The 14,955-nt window shown below is 37.0% G+C and overlaps 1 long non-coding RNA gene across 11 annotated transcripts in view; it reads left to right on the top strand.

The window, feature by feature from the left end:
- LOC102089608 (uncharacterized) overlaps positions 1-14,955 on the top strand; it is an 81,852-nt gene that overhangs the window by 50,287 nt on the left and 16,610 nt on the right. For 2 of the 11 annotated variants that reach the window (XR_010474323.1, XR_010474326.1), the window contains exons 4-7: positions 12,171-12,411; positions 13,079-13,152; positions 13,234-13,305; positions 13,390-14,233. This is a non-coding gene — a long non-coding RNA (uncharacterized LOC102089608). Of the gene's footprint in view, positions 1-839; positions 1,067-10,008; positions 10,289-11,903; positions 12,412-13,078; positions 13,153-13,233; positions 13,306-13,389; positions 14,651-14,842; positions 14,902-14,955 lie in introns of those variants that run through there. The other 9 variants (XR_010474318.1, XR_010474322.1, XR_010474320.1 and 6 more) reach the window with 9 other exon arrangements.

Below are 14,955 nucleotides of genomic sequence, written 5' to 3'. Positions count from 1 at the left end.
ATAATGCAAGAAAGACTGTTGGTTCTTAATTTGCATGAAGCATGGTATAATCTGCAAAGTACAGATCTTTATTGACCGATAAAACTATCCGTATTTCTACTCAGAGCTGTAAAACTCCGACAAGCCTTTGTAATCGTATAGTAAGTGAATTTGTACTCACTCACTACACTTGTAAGGAATCTTAAAATATAGAAACCCCAACTCATCACCATCAGCTTTGCATGAAAAACTAATGATCACTTGAGAAAAGCAGCCATGTTTTTTTCTCGATATCGAAGTGGAATCAATGGAAAAGATGTACAAGCTCTGAATGTTTGTGCACTGTAAAATTTTGCAGAAATATATTTACTCATCAGTATAAAGACATGTTTACAGACTTAAACCTGGGGAAACCAGAAAGGAAGACAAAAAAAGCTTGGTTTATGTCCTCAGTAGAGGACAAAAGGGTGGGGAAAGAGGAAAAAAATAAAAATCTTACTGGACTATACTAGGCAAGCAAGCACACTTTGTCCAGCTCAGAACCTTTTTAATTCTCAGTGAAACTTACGTTCCATTTGTCTAAAATCATCTAGAATACACTTTGGGAGCTAATTCCTTCACATTTGGTTTGCTCAACATAGGCCAAATCAAAGCAAGGGTTCTCTAAAGCATGACGAATGCAACCCACTTTCTCATTTACTTGATCTTTTCAACTACATGAACACACAGCTGGTGAAAAAGGAAATTAACTACATTTACACACAACTAATACATATGAGTTTCCTGATGGAAAGAATGGAACAGTTACATGCTTTTTCCTATAATTCACTTAAAGTGCTATTTCTCTGCCTCTCCCCCAGTCTCTTGGCTCAGCATACTCCATCTGTATAAAAACAGTTTTTCAGTGAAGAGGTCTAGAGTTGTTCTGCTGTTGATTCATTCGTGACCGGCTTTTGCGTCTTGTGATTTCATCCAATAACTGAAGTGTAAATGCTGGGGACACATCGCTGCCTATTCTTTCTAATTGTATTTCAAAGGTTCTCCTTTACAGAAGAGTCTTATATTCTCTTCTCCCTAGATATTTAAGGTGGGTTTTGTTGTTGGGTTATTTTGGTTGGTTGGTTTTGGTTTTGTTTCCTTTTGTTTTTTGGGGTTGTTTTGTTTTGTTTGTTGGTGTTTTGGTTGTTGTTTGTTTTGGGTTTTTTTTAGTACACATTTTCCACTTCTTTCGATTTTATGAAACTATGAAGGACAAATATTTTCCATGGCATAGGGACAGCTGATGTCTGAACACAAGCAAGTCAATATTTGATGGAGCATAAATAAGAGTGTCCAAGTGGGAAGGAATTTAAAGATTAAGATCTGAGTAAGAACTCAAACCCAATCTGAACTGTAGGCAGAAGTCCAAACTGAAGTTTGAACCTATTGTCAAAATCAGTACCTGTTATCTAAAGACTCATTAATCTCATTGAACAGCTGCAGATCAAAATGGAAGAGCAAGTAAAACAAAACTAAGTAATAGGAACAAACCAAAGAACAGATTCACAGAGGGGGAAGGAAAACTGAGACATCTGTCAACAGCCTATATCTTGGATTTCTGTTAGTAGTTTTGTATTCAGTTATACATTATTCAATTGTAGTTACTACAAGGCGTGAATGTCTACATAGTTTGCATGAACCACAGGTACCGAACTAAGTAATCTTAGGCTATTGCATAGTGTTCATCTGAAAGGTACATTGCATTAAATTTAACACATTTCTATGGTATTCTTGTGCTCAGATTGCCCTTTTCAGTGCTGCACAAAGAAAGCACTGGATTTTTTAGCAGAAATTCCACTGAGTGTCAAGGGAAGGGATTTTTCAAAATCCCTTGGTCCTGATGAAATCCCCTGCATGGAGTTAAAGGATAACGTGTTTTAAAAGTTTGGAAGGTAATTTTCTACAAAGTAGTAAAGAACTTTCACTAATCCTTTCTCCCTTCCTTTTTCCTAATGGGCTCTTACATACAGCTATCCTAAAGCAGAGTGGCTTGCAGATGTGTAAGAGCACATGCGCACACACACACAAGCTCCTGGCTGCCTATATTGGTGTTGAATTGTTTCAGTGGCAGCATGCCCTATTTGAAATTGTCTGCCCCATAGCTCCTCAAGAAAAATGCTACCATGGGTTTGATTGAGGCTGTTACGACATTGCTCATGTCCTCTTTCTAGAAGGCAGCTCTGCTGTTTTCTTTCACATTAAGTTAGATTTCCTGGCAGGCACATATGCAAGCTCTCCCTCAAAAGAGTCAGACATGACCTTCCTCTCTACTGTATTCTCAATGTTGCAGTAAGTTGCAAACTTGGAAAAAACCAACCAAACAAACAAAACCAACACACCCCAAGCCAACCAACCCCATATCCAGCAAGTACTACCAGATGACACTTATACTTTGAAGGTAATTCAGTATAAACAGCTGAATGAGATTCTGATCCTAACCTTCTGGTACTCAAAACAAGTGATTGAGAGTAACCATTGGAAAGAAGGCCTGAGGAGATGGGGAAAATGTTAAAAGTATTATAGGAATGGAGTAGTGCTACCCTTATTTTTGATATTCAGGAGGAGTTTGTCATGACTACATTAACCCACTCCCTTTTGCACTGAATAATTCCCAGTGTTTCTGTATCACCACAACTCAGATACACATTTTGAAGACTTGAATTTCTGATCTTGCAAGTGTGGGTAGCAAGAAAGAAGGGGAGAGCAAGAAACACCAATAAGCTTCCCCTCCCCTTTGGCCTCACATTACTGAGCAATATTTCTCTTTTTCTCAAATACTTGAATTCACTGCCTCTGCAATAGCAGGAGGAGAAGACTGAAAGGAGATGAACAATTTGTATATGCATCATAAGCTAACTTTTTATTTTAGAATTTAAAAATATATTTAATATTCATATATATTTTCTCAAATAGCAGGAGTGAAATTGCAGTTCCAGAAGAAAAAAAAAAACAACAATGTGACTAGGATTTGTCATTCTGTTATCGCCTCATTAAATTGATTTTACGTCTCAGAGAAGAATCTAGATCTCCAAAGCCGTTTGCCTTCCATTTCCCTCCAGGTTTTGCCCTAGGAAAGGGTATTTGTTACATAACAGCAACAGAGAGTTTTTGAGCTGCTCTTCATTTGCCTTCCACACTTCACTGTGTCTTACATTATATTAGCAGTGCTATGAACAGCATATGACAATACCAGAGCTCTTATGCAAGACACTCAGACTAGACTCTCACACACCAATTAAACATGATCCACATTTCACAACAAGAAAAAGAAGTTTCAGAGACATGAACAGACTGGTTATATCCTTTCTTCAGTCATGTTATATTCTTCCTTCCATCCTATTTACCAATTCATTTCTTCCCCAGTCTCATATTCTGTCTCCCACAGCCTTAAGGGACAGTATTTGGAACCTTAAACCAGTTTCAATCAATGGAATGAGGTCAGCCATCAGATCCATGGGATTGGCAAGATTAGAACATGTTTATCCCAAGTCCAAGAGCAGTGCCCTATTCAGACAGCTATGCTGCCTGCTAGTTATCAGGTTGAATTGAAAACAAAAGCTATATTAAAAGACAGCAGGATCGTTATTTCTCCCTTCTGCCCCCCTCCTCAAGTGCCTGAGGTCATTTTCCACAACAAAAATGAAAGCCCTTCTTGGAAGTGTTTTTGTGCTTAACAGCAGTGGTTAATTTCTTGCAACTAATTAGTTATTCAAGTGAAAGTATAATGATCCTCCAACATGATTGAAAGTGCTTCAGCTGAGTTTCCTGCTAACAGTATACTTCTAGAAAAGATGCAATAAATCAGCAGGGTTATTGAGATCTTTAAACAAAGCAAGTCTACAACAGGCTCCCATTAAAAATATAGCCATGTAATATTTATGTACCTAGCTGACTTGTGCTTTTAACCTAGCACTTTCAGATATAGCTTTTTAGCACCTGGGTCATATTCCCCAAGAATGAAATTCACCCTATCTCCTAAAAGCCAGCATAATGTCTCTCCATTAGGTGGTCAGAGTATAGAGTTACCAGAGGACTTAGAAGATGGAGCCTTCCCATCAAATGGAATTTCATCCAGATTTTCTGAAGAAAAATACAAACAGAACACTGTTAAGCAGCGCAGAAATTTGAATCTGTGAGCCTCAAACTCCTTTATTACCCTTAGCAAGAAAATTGCTAGGTACCTAAACAAGAAAGGTTTTATAAATCTGATTTGATGTAGAAACCAAACTTCTCAGAATAGCCAGTGTCACCCATGGTGTTTCAGATGATGATTTGTTTTTTGAGAGTGATTACTGAGATGGTAATAGTGGATCCCTAGATATTTTTAGAGAAGGTGCTGACTGCATAAAATGCCATCCACCTACTCCAAAAACTATTAATTCACTACAGGTTGAGTGTTAAAATGCATCAGATACTTAAGAAAAACAAGACCCAGTTGTGTAAAAACACACTTTATGTTTGAGCCTTCTGGATGTTACGGATCTACAAATCTGATCCCCTTAAATCTTCAAAAGGAAGAGACATTTCCCTGTCTTCCGTCACATTAAACTGTGTCTACATAAGTGTTCACATGTATTTTTGAAACACACATAAGCACATGTGAAGCAAAACGAATGGTTTAACAGTCCCCACTTCCTTTGCCTATACATACTTTCCCTCAGCCCATTCACTCATTTACTTCATTGCCAGTCTCCCAGTCAGTCTCCCCACTGTTTTGAGAGGCAGGATTTGGATTCACAAACCAGTTTAAGTCAGGAAGGGATGTGGGAGCTGCAGTTTCCCAGGACTCTGGGAGGGGTGAGGAAGCAAGACAGTTATAAGAAATTAGCAGGAGAAGGGGACTGAAGGACAGAGAAAAGGACACCAAGCATCATTCCCCCTTCCCAATAAAATCATCTTTGCTCTCACCACAGGTTTTTGGGCCAATGACCACTTTCAACTCACACTTTGTTGGAAAAATAAATGAAGAGTCCAGTTTAATTTTGTCAATAGAAAGTTTAAAGTGGTCACTGGAGCACAAAGTGCTTTTCAAAGGGCCACTGAGCTCAACAGGGACAGGGAGGAGGACGTTGAGAGCACTTCAAAAATACAAGCAGATTAAAAACATTAAGGGTGCACCATTTCTCATAATGCTTTTATAACAGTTCCTGCAATCTTCCATGTATTTACTGTGGGCTATTTTCCTTTAGAATATATATTACTTAAAAATACCTTTGCCAGGGCAGAAAATAAGTAGCTTGTGTGTGTTGGTCTTTACGAAAACAAAAAAAAACCCATCAACAAAACCCAAACCAACAGAAAACAGTAAACAAACTGGCATTTGCTCCCTGACTACACAGGATTATGCTTCACATTTGTGCTGTAAATCATTGGATCCAGTACAAGTAATTTGTATCGCAATGGGTTTTGCTATGCTAAATATTTAAACTGCATGCCCAGTCCTTCAGAGTACGAGCTTATTCTGTGTTCAGAGCTTTGTAGGGTTGAGTCAATAGCACATTTGTTTTGAATGGTTGTTCCTAGATAACAGTAAAAAAATCCAAAACTTGTTTACATCATTTAGCATGCCTAAAATCTTAGCTCAAGACAAAAAAGAACAGAAAAAAACTAACAAACAAGCAAACACACACACACCAGAAAAAATGCAATTCTTTAGAATGATCTCCGCTGTTGAAAATAAGAAGTTACACCATCGAAAGGCAAAAAGAATGTTTTGGCAGCTCTGGACCAAATACTTTTGTTTTTAAACTGGAGCCATGACTGGCACAAAAAGATTTCAAGGAATTTCCTCTTCTCCCTGAAGGTAGCTATGAGCCTTTCTACCATCCCACACTGGACACTGGAGTGATTGCATGATAGGCTTGTATTGAGAGACCTAAGCAGTAGCCTTCATTTATCAGGGCATAGAGATTATGGGATGGAGTCAGAAAAAAGCAAATCCGACACTTCCACCAATGCCATGAAAACTTTGTTCTCATTTGAGCAGTACCTTCAGCTCTAACAGACAGATATTGCGTCAACTCTGGAGCAAGTGCCCCCCTGCTGTCTTCTTAATTTGTATTTATATCTTAAGAACAAGATTTCACCCACACTTACACACAGAAATCCACAGTGTTCACATATTCTCAAGCTGCATTTGTAGTGTAAATTCTGTAAAGTATGGTGATATTTTTAGGGTGAAAGATGAAACCTAATCATCTGTATCAAATTACACATGAAAAATACTGAAGATATTAGCAACAAGTAGATTTGCATGCACAAATTTCACAAAGGAAAAAACACAACAATGCCAAAATACAATTTCAGTAAAGGAAATAATGCAAACAGGCAATGATTTACCATCCTTACATTTTCAGAATCTCAGTTCTAACTGAATGCTGTCTACCTTTAGCTAGTATCCAGTAACGAATAATAAATACAGTATTTGAAAAAATATACTCTTTTTTTTTTTTTTTTTTTTCCATATCTGCTGGCTACCTAGAAAGCTCCGGATACTTAATCTGGAAGCAGACAGAGAATTCAAAAAGGTGCCTCTTTTCCAGTGAAGATGTGATTTCCCCTCTAAGGGCCTGGGGCAGTGTGCCTCAAACGCTAATAGCTTGAGTTGTGTGCAATAGCCCTATATTGTTTATATAGCACTTCACATGTTCAAAGGACTATGTGATATCAGCCATCACAACACTTTTATGAGGTTGTAAGTATTACCCACTAAACATTAGGGTTCAAATGACTTGCTCTTGATCAAAAGAAACTTTGTGCAGCAGGACCATAATTATTTGAATTTGGGAATTCTCACAGTCCATTCCCATGGTGACTCAGAAAGAGGAAGGCGATGGGATATTAAAGCCAGTTGCTCCTGCAATCTGCTCTGGCAGCAAGATACAGACACATGGAGAATCCCTAAGCTAACTTGTACTCAAACAAAACCTTTTCTGGTAACTTCTAAAAAATAACAAAAAATCAAAAGCATCAACTAAACAATAGTTTTTAAAGCCCCAGACTTGCTTTTCTGAATATATGTATTTCATATTTCACTGTAAAGAACCTAAAAGACAACAGACAAACTGTACTGAAATACTCCAGAAATCTTAAGATGAGGATTCCCATTCATCTTGAAGCACTTGTGTTTGGGTTTTTTTGTTTTCTTTCTTGTTTTCTCTGTTTTTGTTGGCTTTTTTTTCCCTTTTAAAAAACCAAGAGGATCAGTAAGGCGAGTTAAAAGTAATCAGCCCATTTTCTGCAGATAAAGAACCACAATCTGTTGTTTAACACTTGACTACAATAGGACTCAATAACTTTAAGAAATCTAGAGTATTTTTACTCTCCATTAATAGTTTAATTCAATGAAAATTGAATTGCTGTGCTGACATAACTTTAGCATCAAAATAACTCTGTTCCCATAAAATAAATACAAAGACAAGGAGATGTTGAAAAACAACCAATGAATCCACGGTCTCGGTACATATGACAAACAGATAAATGCTTGATGTAAACACAATACATCCTGAAGATTCTTCTCCTTATAGTTGATAACACTTCATGTAAAAATACTAAAACAGATGTTGAAGACAATAAAAACATTCTTATCCCCTGCCTTTCCATCCGGCACCCACCGTATCATACAGTATTGTCTTTCCCACATCTTACATTTTAACTTGTACACAATCTTGGTTTCCACAGGTACCATATGTTTTCTGAGAGCGGCTTCACAGTTATTTGTCTTAGAATCTTGCCTGCAGGATCACACGGGAAAGATATGCTACTAAGACAAAAATGTAGACCTCTGCATACAGTCTAGATTCATCAAATAAGAAAAGGATGCCTGTTTAAGGGTATCACAGGAAGGAGGAGGGTAAGAAATGCCCTTCAAAGGCAGTAATGAGTATGTAGAATTACTAACAGAAGCTCTTCTGTTTTAGCTGAGTTGATAGTGTTGCTCTTAATATTTAACCCCTCGATCATACAGCTTCCATTTGACGTTTTTTGGGTACAGGCCACACAGAACTCTATGCCAGACTGTGTCTGCAATTTCTACTGTTTTGACTTCCATTGCCTGAAATTATAAACTACTGAAATATTTGCTAAAATATTAAAGTTTAAGCATAATGTCAGTGGGTGACCATTATTTCATGGATATTAATGTAAAAAGCAGTTACCATACTCCATCTACTGATCTAAAGAACAGATGTTTGCATATGATTTATAGACACTGAAATATATACATATCTTCCATAAATAGTAACGTGCTCCAGTATAAAAGAGTAGAGAATTGTCATCCAAAGGGCTGGGAAACTATAGGCAGTATTAGAATTTATTCACCAATTTCTTGGCTTTAAATAAAAAGGAATGTTTATAGGTCCAGTACCACAATCCTGTACGTCGAAAAAGCTCTGACAATTTCAAACAAGACTAACAAAATGAAGTAATAAACTGCAGAGTCAGGCTCAGTAGCTCAGATATAAAGGTCTCTTTAGAACACATGAATGCAACTATGACTTGGTAAGTAAGAGTAACAATTTATATTTATTAAGGTACAATAAGTCTAAGGCAATAAGTATAAAAGCAAATATTGCCTCGGGTGTTTTTACACTAAATTTTGTTTAGGAAATGTCCTTAATACCAAAAATTTAACAAAATACTAATCAGATAAAATTCTAATGGGCAAAGCATAGTTTTTAACTCTGCAATTATATTATTTCTGGTAGTGCAATCAAATATTTGATTGAACTAATATCATTGCTGCTCCTCACATGTGTTCTGTTCCTAAATTAACTTGGCTAATCAGGATCCCACCTCATCGCCTGTGTTGTCAATATGTAATGCTATCTGATGGCTTTAATTTCAAGAGCACTGTCAATTTTTGGACTAAAAAACAAAGTCAGCTAAGGCTACAAACACATGAACTAGCATACCTGGAGGTGTCCTGCTTTCTGGGCCAGTAGAACTCTGATAGGACTGAAAGAACTGCAGATTGATCTGTGATGGACGAATGTCAAACAAATTTTTTGTGGTGTTTTTTTTTGTTTGTTTGTTTGTGTGTGTGTGTGGTTTTTTTTTTTGTTGTTTTTGTTGTTGTTGGTTTTGTTTGTTTGTTTTTTGTTTTAAATCAAAAGACAGACTTGTGGTTATTATTTCAACCTCAAAAAGTGCTTTCTGGTGTGCCAGAAAGCTTGTTTATTTCATAAGTAAGAACAAGGATGATTATGCATAACTTTAGATTTCTTCATATAATAATGTACAAAAAGCAGCCTTGTAGAATGCAGAATTTAAACGGGTCAATCACAATTCTGCCTCCTGTCTCAGGCTTGCATGCCCTACTGCTTCAAGACGTTATGCAGCTGCTACTTTTCTCCAGCGATGGCTGTATTCCAGTAAATCATGAAATACTCCCTAAAACATCTTTTTTTTTTTTTTTCCAGCAGAGGTTTACAGAGACATTTCCATAGGTTGAAGGCAACATGGAAATATTGTGATTGTCTAGTTGGGTTTCTTGAAAAATATTGGCCTTAGAATTACTGCATTAGTAATTAAAAGCTGATGCTACACTCCAACGCACTACAGAAACAACTGCAGTTAGCATTTCTGGAATACAGTGAAAGTCTTAGATTACAGTGAGGGTAATTGGATTCTGTTCTTGCAGTTTTTAAGTCCACAGAAGAAATGAACACTTTTCATTTTGTCAGAAATAGGACTTCCTCTTGATAGCTGCACAGGGTTTTTACTTTCAGTATATAACTCAAAGTCACCCAAGAATAAATTGAATCTCTAATAACTACAGTCAGCTGGATTTAATTCCCCTTGGAAGCACAGCAGTGTCAATACTTACTGAGATTTAGTATTACTGCTAATTTATTGTAGGTAAAGTGTCAATGCAACACGAAAATTTGTCATTTGAGAAAGGTTTAATATAAAAGATGAACACACAACACAAAAACCAGAAAAGTTGATAAGAACTGATAACTGATCATTCTACTTCACTTTTTTTTCCAGATGAATATCCAGGTGCCAGCTGGTGTAAACGCAGATGTCACTGACGTCAGTGGAGCTGTGTCAGTTTACACTAGCTGAGAATCTGATCCCAAGTGTGTTAGTTCCATTTTTAGACACTTCCACTGGAATTCACTTTTGCAACACAATTAAAAATACATCCACGCATTACATTTCTTCCTGTCCCCAACTGTATAACTGGAAGCCTGTTGACAGACTGTGGGAGAGGGCAAGTGGGAGGTGGAAGTAGCCAACAACTGTATCCATGAGATAACTTTGCAGTGTGAGTATTGTTCTGCTGTCTTCCTTTTATACAAATGGATATTTGCCTTCAAAAGTTCTTAACTCCAGTAACAATTCAATGCCAGCTAAAGAAGATGCTGTAAACAATGCAGAGTATCCACCATATAAATAAGTTAACATGCTATTTTAATCAGTGTACAATCTGAATAGAATGTTAGAATGCATCATTAGGGAAGTTATCTAAAAATCTTCAGAAACTCCCCAAACCTGAGATCGTCTGTATTTACCTAAATATTTTTTCCTAAGTGATCTCACCACTGTACAAGCAGTGACATTGTTTAAAGTACTAAAACAGCTATTTGAAGTACTCTGCAAGCCAGACCTGACATCTATTATTTATATTTCATCAAGTATTTGGGGGAGGGAGAAGGAAGAAAAGGAAGAGGTGGGGCACCAAGCAGGGCAGAGCAGCACTTCACCGCTCCAGCCACTATTTCTACATAAGGAGAGGGAGCTTTTATTATTGCTTTACATAAAGCAGCTGCTAAACATGAGTGTACTGTATAACAGTTGCCAGTATTAACCAGTAAAATGAAGTTGAACATTAGTCTTTTGATTCAAGAAATAGAGGCCAAAATGGAAAGGCTAACTAATTAGAACCAAACATGCAGTTCACACAGCACTGAAGTAATTGTGCAGTGCAACACCCATATCTTCAATTTAGGTCAGGCCATCAAGAGAAGGAAAAGGACTGAAGACTGAGGATGAGATGCTCTACTTCACACAGTTGCCCTCTGGAAGGACTGGCAAAGGCAGTCACTTAAATTAAGTACAGGTCATCAGACAAGATATCTAATCTATTCCTAAGACAGGCAGCTCCAGCAGTCCAAATCCCTATGGCCTTTACAGCAACACAACAAACTACTTCCTCACGTATCTCTGTCAATTCATGTTAGCTTCCAATTTTTTTAAAGCGATATTTCATGTACACCATGACCCTATTGCTCATAGCAAGGAAAGTGCTTTGGTTTATTTATGACCTACTAACCTTAAATAAAAAAAAAAAAAAAAAGACATACATCAAATCTGAATGTTCACATAAGCCTGCAGATCTGAAACTTAAAATAAAGCTGGCATTTGTAACAGCTAGCTAAGACTGGTACGGGAATTTTTTTTTTTTTTTTTTTTTAATTAAAACCAGATGAGAGAAGATGAAAGCATTTTTACCCTGCATAACCTGCACACATCAGGGTTCAGAGCTGGAGTTCAGGAATACTGTTTTGTGGTTTTGTACTTACAAGTTTCAGCCTGTTTCAACAGAGGCTGAGTAACCAAGGAACTGAGGTCTTTCCGTTACGGGGGCCAGGGAGGGAAAAACCTGTGGAAGTAATTCCTTCTAAGATGCAATTCACCCAGTCACAAGCTCTCCATAGCTCCTCTCCTTCCCTGCAGCCCATCCTAACTACCAGGTATCAGTTAGGCAAGACCCCATATGGAAACATGAAATGCTAGATGGAAGCACAAAACAAGGGCATAGGAGTAAGTACTGAAATAAATGAGTGTATGGCAAGACAGCTTTTAACAGGATGGGTGTCAAACATGAGTGACAAAATATTGCTGAGTTGGAGACCCTTATTCTCTCATCACTCCTGCAGGTATGAGGAATTCCTTTTGTAACACCACAGAATTAAACTGTCAAAAAGTAAGTACAAATAAATGGAGGAAAAAAAAAAAAATAAAAGAAATACTAGACTTTGGAGCTTAAGACAAAACATCTCATGCTGCTCTATCAGGAAAAAAAAAAAGTTGACTGCCACATTTGATTAGAATTCAGATGTATTCATAACCACAGTGGCTTTCCTATAAAAAATACGTCTAATCTACCATACAGGAGAAAATTACTTGCTTCCTTTCTTGTCTAGTTCCCCAACAGGCTATATTAATGACACTCCGGCCTTTAGGTATATTGTGATTTTTAAAGTGATCAGAACTGGATGAAAAAGAGTACAAGACATCTTCCACCAAATGACAAGATAAACAGCAATTCATAGAAGACAATCATTTCTATACACCAAGCTAAGAGTGGGCCTAGCAAAAAAGAACCCAGACCAGCTGAGCTGCAAGATGACCTTCTGCAGAACTCTGCCCACAAATGCAAATAAGGTAAAATTCCTAGGTTACCATGTTTTGCCTTCTGATCCAGCCTCTAAAACTCTTCCCCCAATACAAAAATAGAAATCCCACAGATGTGTATAATTTTTAAAAACTATTTATTTTAAGAATAAAGACAATTAAGTTGAATGGCTCAGAAGATTGGAAATTATGCTACTATGGACATTTTTAAGAATAAGCACTTTATTGTGTAATGATCAAGTTCTGGATATGGACAGCATGCTGCCACCTAAAAAAACAGATAAATAGAAATTTTAGTCAAGCCTTGATGTACATGTCTTTTTTACTCCTGAAAGCTATTATAACAGGCTCTGCATGTATGACAATCGGTAAGGAAGAAAGGCGTTCTTTCTCTATAAGATATTAATGGAGAAATTTAGTCTTCTTAAAAGAAAATATAGTTTTCATCAATCCTAAGCAAGTTTAAATCCAATTGAACCATGTCAGCAAAAGAAATTTTATTCAATTGGACAATCTATAATTGGCAATAGTAATTCATAAAACTCTTAGCCAACTCTGCTCATATATGGGATCTTGTGTTTTGGTTTGCTGTGAAGTTCAGTTTTGTGAAATAATAGACAGAATTAATCCATTTGTGCCTGGACCTCTAACCTATGTTGCTAAGGCCTGAATAAGTGAAATATCTTATTTTTCATAGAAAGAAGTTTGGAAAACTGCCAACTCCTTGCACGAAGACTGAAATAGGATGAGCAGAGAAGGGTGTTGGTGTTGGTAAGAGAAAAGTGACTGAAGTTGCATCGTTTGCATGATTAAAATCGTTGCGTCAATGTTGATTTCCCCCCCTCCTTTCAGACATTTTCAGATGCTGTCAAGTCAACGGAGTTCTGTTGTAGTGGTTGCTTCAGTGAACATTCAACGCTGTCGGTGAGTTTGGAATTAAAGTGAAAACCATCGACCGTTGATTGTACCCTCCAGCTAACCATCCTCCTCCTTACTTCATGCTTTCAGGCCTTAACACCGAAGATAGCAACCTAACCACCACATGATATTTCTCCCCCACCCTGCAAAGCTTTACAAAAAAAGGTCACAATCAACATTCATTGCTGTCGGTGGGTTTAACTATGTGGACAAGCTCACTGAACAATGAATGCAACTGTGGCCCCACATTTTACAGTTGCCATCGAGAGGAACATCAGCTCTGAAAGCAGTAATGAGAAGCAAACACTTCTTATAGGCTACATTTTTCTGGTTAAAAAAAATAGTTCGGGGTATTCACTTTTTGCTTGCTTGTTTTTAAGTGTTTAATTTAGCTGACAAATGTAAAACAAATAATAATAATAAAATCACTGCCTTTTCCTTGAATATTGTCCTCCCAGGATTCAGCATCATTGAAGCCATAAAAATTCTTATTCTTTCTTTATGTTGAAATAAGCAATAATATGGGGAACTTTGTGTGTATCCGCTCCTAAGGACTCTGAGCATAAGAGGAAAAAATATTTAAATCTCATTTTAACTAAGCGTTGTGGAATATTTCAAATATATCTTCTGTGCTTGTCATTACAAATACATACGGGAGACAGAGTTCAAAGATATAGATAAATTGTTCTATTAAATAAAAGGTTAGTTAATTTTACATTACTTATTTTAAATACCTAAATAAATACTATTAGACAGCAAATACTATTTCATCTGTCTTTTTTAGGGATCTGAAAGATGGCAGAGAAATGTATATCCAGTAATAGTAACAGAACCGTAGTTAAACTGTAAAATTGCTGTAAACTTTGGGTACCTGTGTCACACTCTCAGTATTGCTGATGGTAATAAGAAAATAAAAGCATAAAAAAGCTCACAACTTCGTCCTTATTTCCTTACAACCCTTTGAGTCAGACACACAGACGGACTAGTCTACATTTCTCACATCACACAGTCATGCAAGGTAAGTTCAGCATTTAGACTTAGTGCAACTAAGTATTCTGGAGTAGGAATTACTTCCAAAAGTTAGGTAATCACACAGCATTCATATTGTCCCTCCTCACAATGGGGTGTCCATTAAGAATGGTTTGATTATTTGCAAAGTTTCCTCAGTACATCAGTTACACAACAGCCACCTCGCATACTGTACTTTGCTTTGCCCAGATTTCACCATGCAGCAACTAAACAGGATAGAAGCATCAAAGCTATCATCTGAGAATACATCTGTAATTGCTGCTTTGAACTTTGTGTTACCAGTCTACTTAAATGCTAAAAGTGTATTTCAAGCATGTAAGAGGTAGGTCCTCAATACCATATCAGTGAAACTGACATTTGGGTTGGGAGGGAGAGGGAGTAAAGGAAAACCAAAACAAAACATCAGTTCCTCAAAGACATATCCATACTAACAAATTAAATCCTGGAATTGTTTGGTTATTATTTAAAATTGATGTTCCAGAAAATTATATTTTTTCATTGTAATATTTACTAGAGAAGAACCCCTGGGGTCTACGACTCACTGGAATACTACTGTGGTCAGAGAAACCTGAGGTAAGTATTAAAAGGAAGGGTTGCTATGGATGTATGATTTCTCAGCAACACTGT

Source organism: Columba livia, chromosome 8, assembly GCF_036013475.1.
Source record: "Columba livia isolate bColLiv1 breed racing homer chromosome 8, bColLiv1.pat.W.v2, whole genome shotgun sequence".
In the NCBI taxonomy this organism is placed as follows: Eukaryota; Metazoa; Chordata; class Aves; order Columbiformes; family Columbidae; genus Columba; species Columba livia.
The sequence above is the reverse complement of the archived record's forward strand: the minus strand, read 5'-3'. Positions and strand labels throughout refer to the sequence as shown.